This window comes from Rattus norvegicus, chromosome 11, assembly GCF_036323735.1.
Source record: "Rattus norvegicus strain BN/NHsdMcwi chromosome 11, GRCr8, whole genome shotgun sequence".
Lineage (NCBI taxonomy): Eukaryota > Metazoa > Chordata > Mammalia > Rodentia > Muridae > Rattus > Rattus norvegicus.
In genome coordinates, this window is record NC_086029.1 from 37,282,654 (window position 1) to 37,293,389 (window position 10,736).

Consider the following 10,736-nt stretch of genomic DNA (forward strand, 5'->3'; position numbering starts at 1 on the left):
ATGCCTGCAATTCCTCCTCAAGAAGGCATAGGGAGGAGCTAGAGAAGCCTTAACTACCTAGCACACCTTTTCTCAGCAATAAAAATTCTCAATCAACCCTGGAAAAGTGTGTGCGCATGCGTGCATGTGTGTGTGTTACCTCCTTAAATGTTCTATGGTTTCCCTGAAAGCTTTCAGTTTCACAGTTTTTAGAGATTGTATCCATTTAGCCCCACCTTGAAAGACCATAGTTCACCGCCACATTTAAAACAAGCCTCTAAACGTTAACTTAAGAGAAACTAATCATAAGCACATCTGTACATGGCTGACTGTCGCATCTACAATTGCAGAAAGTATTTGCTGGAAGGATGCCACAGGTGATAGTGGCCAACAAATACTGAGTATATGCTAATTATAAAACTACTTATTAACCCACGTAACTGCCTTCAATAGATGTGATGTCATTTGCCAGGCAACGTTTGGAGAGTTGGAGAGACCTACCCAAGATAGACTGTTGACCAAGAATTCCATATATAATATATATAATCTGTGCACCTGTTGCTTGCCTGTTCTAGAGAAGGTCAGAAGACAGCATCAGATCCCTTGGAACTGGAGTTCCAGAGGGTTTTGAGCTGTGAGAACAACTGAACTATTTTCCTCCTCTTCCTCTTCCTCTTCTCTTCCTCTTCCTCTTCTCTCCCTCTTCCTCTTCTCTTCCTCTTCCTCTTATCTTCCTCTTCCTCTTCCTCCTCCTCCTCCCCCCTTCTCATCTTGGACACAGGATTGACCAGGCTAGCCTTGAACTCAGAATCTGCCTACCTCTGCCTCCTGAGTGCTAATCTAAAGGCATGTACCACCACACCCATTAAGGAGGCTCTTGTTGCCAAAATTCAGGACAGTTTCTCCCCCACCTTTTATTATTTTTTTAATTAAGCGTATAAAATCTTAGGATTCATTGCAGTAATTTCTTGTCACTGAACATTTCCAATCGTTCCCCTCCCCTCCTTGCTAGACTCGCCAAGTCCTTTCCCCAGATAATCCCCCCACTTTGCTAACACTGTGGTTTGAATTGATGTGTGTTAGTGGGCTCCTCTGAGGAACAGACCCAAAGGCAGAGTTCAATATGAAAGAATTTTAGTAACAAGGAGAATTATGATAAGAAGTTTAGACATAAATGCTAGTCCTTTCCCCAGGGAGACATGATGTGTCTCCCTGTTGCACACAGCAGCCTTCTTTGGTAGTGTATGTAGCCTGTTGCCTATATGGGTTGCCTTGAAGACAATTTTCTGGCAGTTATTCAAGTCTCTGATCTCAATGTTGTCCCATTCTAGGCTCTAGACATGTATGTGGGATGCCTTTGGGTAGCCCAAGTGGCCATGATTCACATTGGTCAGGTTGATTGTTACGCCATTCTGCACCAAGCTGCAGAATAAGGAACACTGAGCCTCATAACTGAAGCTCACATTCCTGGCTGCCACAAGATCCACAACTCAAAGAAGTGGGGTTTCACCAGGTTTAATGCCAATGAATTTGAAGCAATGGTTGATTTGAAGCTGCTCATTCCTGATGGCTGTGGTGTCAAATAGATATATTTTTTTCACCCTATCAAGTCATGTTCAATAATAAATCTTACATTCAGACTGTGGAAAAACATAGTAATTTTCAAAATTAAATGGCAGTAGGGAATGAAGGAAAAGATTTATTTACCAAGAAAAGGGTGCTGGATAATGAATGGAAAACAACCAACGTTCTGCAACTATCAGAAGTGAAGGAAAGTGTCATGGAACACTAAAGAAAGGTAAGTTGTTAAGTGTTTTGGCTCAAACCTTTAATCCCAGCACTTGGGAGGTAGAGGGAGGAGGATCTCTGAGAGACTGAGGCCAGCCTGGTCTACACAGCAAGTCTGGGACCTATCGGTTACACAGTGAGACTCTGTCTCAAAATCAAAACTAGACAGAATTGGCTTGGATCCATTTAAATAACCTGTGTGCAGGTGCGTAGGTATGCATGTGGAGGCCAGAGGTCAACTTCATCGTGTATTTTAAGCATTGTGCAGTGTGTGCAGCTTGTTTCTTGAAACAGGATTTCTCACTGGCCTGGAACTCACCAAATAAGCCAGGTTGTCTTGCTGTCTAGTCCATGGAAGCCAACCCTCTGCCCCCAGTGCTACAGTCACAAAGGTGCGCTTCCACATCTATCTCTTCTACACAGGTTCGTAAGCTCGAAGTCAGCGGCTGATGGTGCACGGTGAGCACTTTACTGACAGGTCTGTCTCTCTAGCCCTGAAAGTCACCTAATCTTAAGTATCATTTCACTAACCACAGAGCAACCCATGTCTCTTTTCTGTGGGGCAAATGTGTGCTGTCCCCAAAGCCTTTGATTTTGTTTTTCAAAGATTTGTACCTTGAATCTCAGCATTTGATTTTACTTTTCAAATTAGTATATATTGATTGAATGAAAACTTTAAAAAAAACTGTTAGAAGCACATAGCAAGTCACTTTCATCCCAGTTCTCCCTCTCCCTCTCCCTCTCTCTCTTCCTCTCCCCCATCTCTCTCTCTCTCTCTCTCTCTCTCTCTCTCTCTCTCTCTCTCACACACACACACACACACACACACACACACACACACATGCACACACATACATGCTTCTTGAAACTTCTCTAAACTAAACCAACTATATAACTTTATTTTCATTCTTTTGATCCAAATGCAACATACCAAACATATGAGTCTGTGCCTGGAAAAACTGTACGACATTTGTTAGTGGAGTTCTGGGAGGAACAGAACTCAGCATGCAACCGAGAGCAGGCAGAGTTCAGCAGGCTAGGATTTTAATCAGCAGAAACGCCTGTGTGTTAGTTAAGGTTTCTATTACTATGATTAAAGATGAGCAGCAGCAACTTAAGGAGGAATATTTCATCTTACAGCTCTCTGGTCACCCTCCATCACTAGAGGAAGTCGAGGCAGGAATCTGAAGGCAGTCACTGAAGCAGAAGCCATGAAGGAGTGATGCTTCCTGGCTTGCTTGCCCCCTGGACTGCTCAGTTTGTTTTCTTATACCCCTTACCCAAAGGTGGCACCACTGGAAATGGGCTTTACTCTCCCACATCATTAGAAAGAAAATGCTCGGTAGGCTTGCCTACAACTGAGCTTCTGAAGGCATTCCTTCAACTGAGATCCCCTTTTCTAAAAAACCCTAGCTTGTGTCAAGTTGACAAAAAAGCAGCCAGGACAGCCTCTGAAAGAAAAGAACAAGCAGCCAGGAAAGGCTGACTACACGTGAAAGAAAAGGAAGAAAATTAACTAGATACAGTCTTCTTGACCATCCAGGCAGTCTAAGGAAGATTTGTCAACACCATCATGGCTCACGAACCTTGAATCAAAGTCCACCATGAAGGGCATCTTGGTCTCCCTGGAGCTAGCTTACCTCAGCATTCCTTCCACATGCAATGTTCTACTGGGACCTGCTCCTGAGAAGTGGGATGGTAGCCTCAAAATATGCATGGCAATGGGTTTTAGAATTTATTAGACGGTAGCAGGAATTAATAAAAAGGGTGTATCATCCCACGCTAGCGCCGCCTACTTTCTGGCCCCAGCGGTCTCGCCACCTCCACGGCGGGCCCCATGAAGCGACAGCGCATCTTGTGGTTAGCAGTCATAAATTCCTATGATCCGGTAAAATCAAAACTCTAGAGGCTTGTAATTTATCAGTCAGATTTATATTAGTAAATTCTCACCCCACCAAACGTCCACACAATAAACTCAGAGCCAATTGATGTTGATATAAACTGCCCAAATAAGCCAAATTGTCCTGTAATTATCCGTCCCTTATTTGATATTCATAGCTACCTGTGGCTATTTCAAGCTACACGAACCTGGGTCGTCCTTCTCTTCCTCCACCTTCTTGCCTTCTCCCTTCTCTCCCATCTCTTCTGCCTCTAAAAACTATCAGCCCGCCCTCTTTTCCTGCTGTCCAATTACAGGCTCTTGCCTTATCTTTCACCTGCCCTCACCTGCTTACAGATGACAATCTACCATTAGAGGACTGAAGATCAACCATAGTACTTATAATTGGACATCTATAAAGTGCACGAAATAAGCTGCATTTTATAAGTCAAGTGATTTAAGGAGCAGTTGATATGATTTTACATGCCCCTCATAAACACGCCCCGTGTGTGTGTGTGTGTGTGTGTGTGTGTGTGTGTGTGTGTGTATGTGTGTGTGTGTGTGTGTGTCCCTGCGTGCACGCATCAAGGTCCTATTTCCACCTGACTTAATGATTTGCTGTGAAACAACAAAGAATGAAAAGCAAATAAAAGGCGTATTTTTTTTCCCTCTCTGCTGATCTATGAAGTTAAATGGCATGATTTCTCTACTATCGTTCTTTATCAAGTTCTTTGTGAACTGACTTCCTGGGAGTCTGCCTGTGTGTGCCAAGCATCTCTGGAAATACAAAAGGCAGTTGAATGTAAAGATGTACAAAAGCCAAGGGATATAGCTGAGTAGTACAATGCTTGCCTAGCATGCACGTGGCTCGGGGTTTGATCCCAGCACTGCAAAAAGATTAAAAAAAAATAGAACGAATATGTATGTACAATGCAACAGACCCCTTCAATCCCTCCAGTTTACAATCCCTCCTTAAGCCCAAAGAAAATCCCACCAGCTCTTTCTTAACATTAAAGAGGGAACCAAGGGTACGAGCCATCATGGAATAGCACTGCTTGTCGATAATGTTTTCTTTTCTGTTTTGTTTTATAAAATCACACACACACACACACACACACACACACACACACACACACACACACACACACACATGTTAAGGCTTTCTCTAGTCTTCAATCTTTTTTCCACAACACAAATACTTTTATTAATTATTTGGGAACTTCACACAATGCATCTTGGTCACATTTGCTTCGGATTCCTCCCAGGTCCCTCCCACTCTTGTGCTCCCCTACCTAAAACAACAACAACAACAAAAACCCACCAAGACCAATTTGTATTTCCCATATACTCATTGGCGCATGTCCACACTCCCAGGGGCCAGCCCCTTAAAGAAAACTGAGTCCTTCCTCACCGCCCCCAGCTCCAGAAGCTATCAATTGTGAAGACTACACTTTATGAAGAGCTGCATTTTACCACCGTTATCACAATTTTTAAGGTCTTTTCCCAATGGCTTCCTGTTTGGATTGTTTCTTTCAGGGGTGGGCAAAAGTGGGGGTTGTCACAGAGGTCGTGTCTCTCATTCTCAGTTATGAGTCTGCAGTCACGGATACCTCCGCAAAAGAGGCTTTCTTGCCAAAGCAGCTGGTGGCAGCATGGATCGTGGAATTCCACTCGGTTTCCGGTGGCAGCACAGATGACATAACCTTCACTCTTAAAAACAAATAATGTTGGTTTAAACTACAGATGATTCAGTAAGTGCTGAAAATTACAAACAAAGTCAGGAGCTGAAGAGACCATGCGGATCGTGTATCCCACCCCTCCCCCTCGGTTAGTAGCCAGTGAAAAATGAGTCATAAAGAGACTGGTGTTTGGCTCAAGGTCATCCAGAATGCCAGCGTGGCATCTGGGTTTCTTGGAAACACTAGGGCATGCCAAAAATGTCAGGACTCCTGAAGCATGTGGCATGTGGTCCTTAAATCATTCAGAATTATCCCAGCCTGTGACAGCCACGGGGGCAAAAAAAAATCCTTCACTTCATAGTTTGGGGGGGGAACATCACAAGAATTCCCCCTCCCGTTTGTTTAAAATTTCAAAGATGTGCTTATTTGTCAGACATATGTCCATAGGAATTTTCTTTGAAGGAAAGAAACAAACATGTTTCCTGCATATGGGAATCCTGCTCCTACTTCGGACTGAGAGAGCCTTTCCAACCAATCAGAATACAGCTTATGTAGACACTTAGGATGGGAAATGCGTGGGTCCTGAAGAATGGAGTAAGAACTGGTTAGCATTCCTCCTCCTCCTCCCCCTCCTCCTCCTCCCCCTCCCCCTCCCCCTCCCCCTCCTCCTCCTCCCCCCCCCCCTCCTCCTCCCTCTTCGTGTGTGTGTGTGTCTGTGTGTGTGCTTTTATGTAGCTGTGTATGTGTGTCTATGTGTCTGTGTGTGTGTTTGTGTATGTGTGTGTGAAAGAGAGTGTATGTATGTGTGTCTGTATGTATGTGTATGTGTGTGTTTTAATGTATGTGTGTGTGTCTCTGTGTATGTGTAAGTATGTGTCTGTAGTGTGTATGTGTGTATGTGTATATGTGTGTATGTGTTTTTAATGTATCTGTATATGTGTCTGTGTATATGTGAGTGTGTGTGTGTGTGTGTGTGTGTGAGAGAGAGAGAGAGAGAGAGAGAGAGAGAGAGAGAGAGATATTCATTCCACCAGCTTTATGTTAGTTTTACAAGGCACCACTTGTCAATGGATCCTAATGCTACTAGGGTCCTAGTTAGAAAGCCCCTTTCCGTGTCAATGAACTGAATCACATTCCCTAACAATCCCCTTTTCTTAATTAGTCACAATTTCTCTTCCCTTTCGTATTACTTTAAATTCTTGGCCCACCTTCCTTGTCCGTAGTCCCTTAACTACAGCTTGCCTCCTCCCAATCATGACATGCTAGGGCAGACAGGGACACATACATCTACAAAAGAAGCTAGTTTGCCCAAAGACTGGAAATCCTTCCCCACCCCAGCATCATATAAGTTGTACAGAATTCATAAGAAAAGCCCACAAACTCCAAATGTATACGTTGGTCACTGTGGGAATGATTCACAAAGGATGAAGCCTCCTGGGTCAGGGCTTGTGAGCTTCTAACCTTTTCCAGGTCTGCAGTCCACCTCCAACACTGGAAATGATCTTTAAAAAAAATGTTCTTCCCCTGGAGGTAAACTCCCTAATCTGTTTTACCAAGGCTTAAACGCATGTGCATACAAGGCATACTGAAAGAATTCAGCAGGCTTTTGTTTATATTATTTCTATGTATGTGTGTGTATTTGTTTATATTGGTGTATGTGTATGTGTATGTGTGCATGTGTGTGTATGTGCACGCATGTGAAATAATAAGAAAAAGTGAAAAAAATAAAAAAAGGCTATGAATTTAAGAGGAGCAAAAAAAAAGGTGGAACTAGCTGCAAGTGGAAAGAGAAGAGAGAAGCAGAAAACAATGTAAACGTATATATTTTTTAAATATTGCAAAAATAAAACCATCTCTCTTTCCACTGTTTGTCTATGGTTTCCTGGCCCAATTCTTTGTACTTGGACACAAAAGCCTAGAAATTCCAATTCATTCCCTCACAACACTGGTCCATGCCTATAACAGAGTCATGTTCACTCAAAAGCCACTCGAAAACTATAGACTCATAGAATGTAGTGTAGAAAAGTATGAAAAGGCTAGGCCATATCCCAGCTCTCCAGTTCATAGGCCTGCAATAAAATAACTTTATTTATTAAGTCATATCCACCAAGTGTGTGTGTGTGTGTGTGTGTGTGTGTGTGTGTGTGTGTGTGTCCGCTCCCACAGTATATTTGAGATTAAGAGTTTTGCAGCAAGTAAGCACCTACCTGTCTAATTTTTCTGAAAAGGTATGTGGAAGGGCTTGCTCAAGGGTATATGAACTTACCATTTCGATAGGACTGCCACAGTGACTATGAAAGTCACTAATCATACAAAACAAAGTAGAGATGTGTTTACTCTGGATAGTTGTGAATAGTCTTCTTGTAGAGAAGAGCTACACTTGCTTCATCTTTGACTTGAGGCTGAAGTCCAGGATCACACTTTTCCAGTCTTCCGTCCTCCCTGCTTCCTATGAAACAGTTTCCAAACCCAGGCGGTCACTGACCCACTGGGATCATCACAAAGCCTGCAAATTTAGCCACAGTCCCTGGCTCTAAGGTTTGTGTGCTATCTCTAAATTCTCCTGTTAGATTTTGCACCATGCAAATACACACATTGACTAGAATTAATACACTCAGTTGGACTTGCTTAGTGCTTTTGTCTAAAGTCTTTCTCCCTTCAGCTTGTTTCAAGACTCTCTCTCATTGTTTCATAATAGTAACTGTCCTATGAAAATCCAAATGTTAAGATCATAACACACAGCAAGTATGAAACCTAAGCCAAGGGTGGTGATGCACACCTTTTATCCCAGCACTCAGGAGACAGAGGCATTCAGTTCTCTGTGAGCTTGAGGCCGGCCTGGTCTATAGAATGAGTCCCGTGACAGTTAGGGCTGTTACCCAGAGAAAGTCTGTCTCAAAATAACAAAGGAGGAGGAGGAGGAGGAGGAGGAGGAGGAGGAGGAGGAGGAGGAGGAGGAGGAGAAGGAGGAGGAGGAGGAGGAGGAGGTGAAAGGAGAAAGAGAGAGAGAGAGAGAGAGAGAGAGAGAGAGAGAGAGAGAGAGACCCATACTTTCCAATCTCAGTTTATTCTATTGCTTATGTGACCCTCATTCCAAAGTTTTGGATCTAACCACTGTGCAGTACATTATTGACAACATTCAAATAAGTCTCCAGGGAGTGTAAAGATGAGGAATTTGTAAGGACACGGAGAATAAAGGCGCAGTAACCCTCAGAACAATTGTCTCTGTGACAGCTGTGGGAGTATTTTGATAAGTGTTGGCAACAGGGCATGGCATGTGATGGGGAGGAAGGAAACCTTGGCGTTCAAACAAGCAAATAGTTTGGCGGCAGTTTCTTACGTTTCTGCCATGTTTGCGAATGCCAGCAGCAATTTCTCAGACTGCCGAGTCGATACACGTGACAGATTCAAGAGTGCGTTACGCGGCTCCCACCAAGTAATTCGTCCTTCCAAATTAATAATTCCACGAACCCTTTGAATAATCGGAACTGCAAAAGCTGAAGTCGTGCTGGAGCTTATATTTAACTCGTGCATATTGATGCTCTGTTATAGAATCTGAAGCGAGTCAGGCACTCGAATGAAACCTTATATAACAGTGCTTTTGTGTGGTTAGGGGGAGATGTATGAGCGCATGGCTGTGCCTGGGTTCTAACCAAAGTGATAGTCAAGTGTCTTCTTCTATCTCTCTCAACCTTATGGCAAAGTCTTTCGCCAGACCTGAAGCTTGCCACGTAGGCTAGGCTTTCCGGCCAGTGAGTGAGCTCCCAAGGGCCAGCCTCTCTCCTTTCCGAAATTCGGGGGGCTAGAGGTACATGTGACCATGCCCAGCTATCTACCTAAGTGCTGGAAATTTGCATTCTAGTCCTCTTGCTTTCAAAACATTGGCTCTTACCTACAAAGCATCTCTTATCCCTAATTCAATTTCTGCTTTACATAGATGTTGCAAGTACACAAGTTGCATGCCCTAACCTGAACATGGACCCAGAAGGCGGCAAGCAGGAAATGGTTCTTTCCTTCCACCCAACAGGTTCTGTGAACTACACTCAGGCTTGGTGGGAAGTGTCCTTACCCACGGATTCATCTTTCTGTCCCCTAACTCATTCTTCATGGGTTTCTATCATATTATTAAACCTTCTAGCTAAAACAGTACCCTGTTCCTTCTAAAATGTATAGGCATTCCTGCCTGTATTTTTAAGCAGGCAAATTAAATAGATGAGTGGTGAGAATCCTGACCCTGAAAAATCCTTGCTGCTGGCATCCATCTCTGCAGTTCCTCTAGGAATGTGGTGTTGCTTTGAGTTTATTTCCAAGGAAGAGTCAGTTCTCATGAATTCAATCTGGACTTCCCCCATGGCCTCCCTCCAAGGTCAGGAAACCAATATAAGGTTTCTGCACGCTGCTATCAAGTATATCTGGTCCAATGATGCATTCTGAAACTGGGGAAACAGCCACAGGGATGTTATGAAACCCAGGAGGCTCACTGCAAAACGCACTCAAGCTAAAATTCGATTGATCTTCTGACACCATACGCTCCTGTTCTAACCATGGGAGGCAAAATGTCCAGTGCAGGCCCCGTGACAAAAGTCTATTAGTTGCTCAAAGGTCTGATGATTTACTCTTTTCCAGTGCTCAATTCCTTAATCAAAAGCCATTGGTGTTTTGTTTTGTTTTTCTTTGTTTGTTTGTTTTAAGCTACCAGTCCTGTCGGGGAAGTTATCGGGAATATTAACAGTATAAAGTTTGAGTGTTAACTCCTTTATCGAGTGTCCCGACTGATCACTGAAGGGTTGTGGGTCTATCAATTGGTTCATATCTGAGAGTGGATCAGAGTTGTGTGTTTGTTGTTTTTCTCAGAGCTGTAACAAAGATACTTGGTTAACTCTTCTTAGGAGAGGAAAGATTTACATTGGCCCACAGGTTAGGAGAGTTTCAGTCCATCACGATGACAGGAGCAGCAGCTTGTATAGGAGTGTGTATGGATTGGCTGCCCTTCGAAGCTTGGCTCTGAAAGCCTCGAACAGACACCAGAATCAGCAGTGGGTTAAACCTTCAAGGCCCACCCCATAACCCATTGCTACCAGGTAGGACTCATGTTCCTAGCTGGGAACCAAGTGTTCAAACACAAGAGCCCACAGAGAGCATTTTTCACTCAATTTATAGTGGGCTCTGAGTGTTTTATGATTTCCATTAGAGCAATAAAGAAGTTATATAGATTATATGCTTCATTTGCAGAAATGCCACCATCACCTGGCAACACAGTAGGTTTGAGCAAGGCAGCTCATTCTAACAGCTGCTTTGACCCTGCCGACCTTCACAGAACTGCCCTCGCCACGTGGCTCCGTGGTGAGTCAGAGCATCCCCTTGGCCCTGCTACCCAAAGACCCAATTATCCTCATTACTTTAGGTTTCCA

At 43.6% G+C, this 10,736-nt stretch overlaps 1 pseudogene; it reads left to right on the plus strand.

Annotated features, from left to right (window-relative positions):
• The first annotated feature begins 1,170 nt into the window (after positions 1 to 1,170).
• LOC120095730 (small nucleolar RNA SNORA70) lies at positions 1,171 to 1,263 on the plus strand (annotated as a pseudogene).
• Positions 1,264 to 10,736: the final 9,473 nt, after the last annotated feature.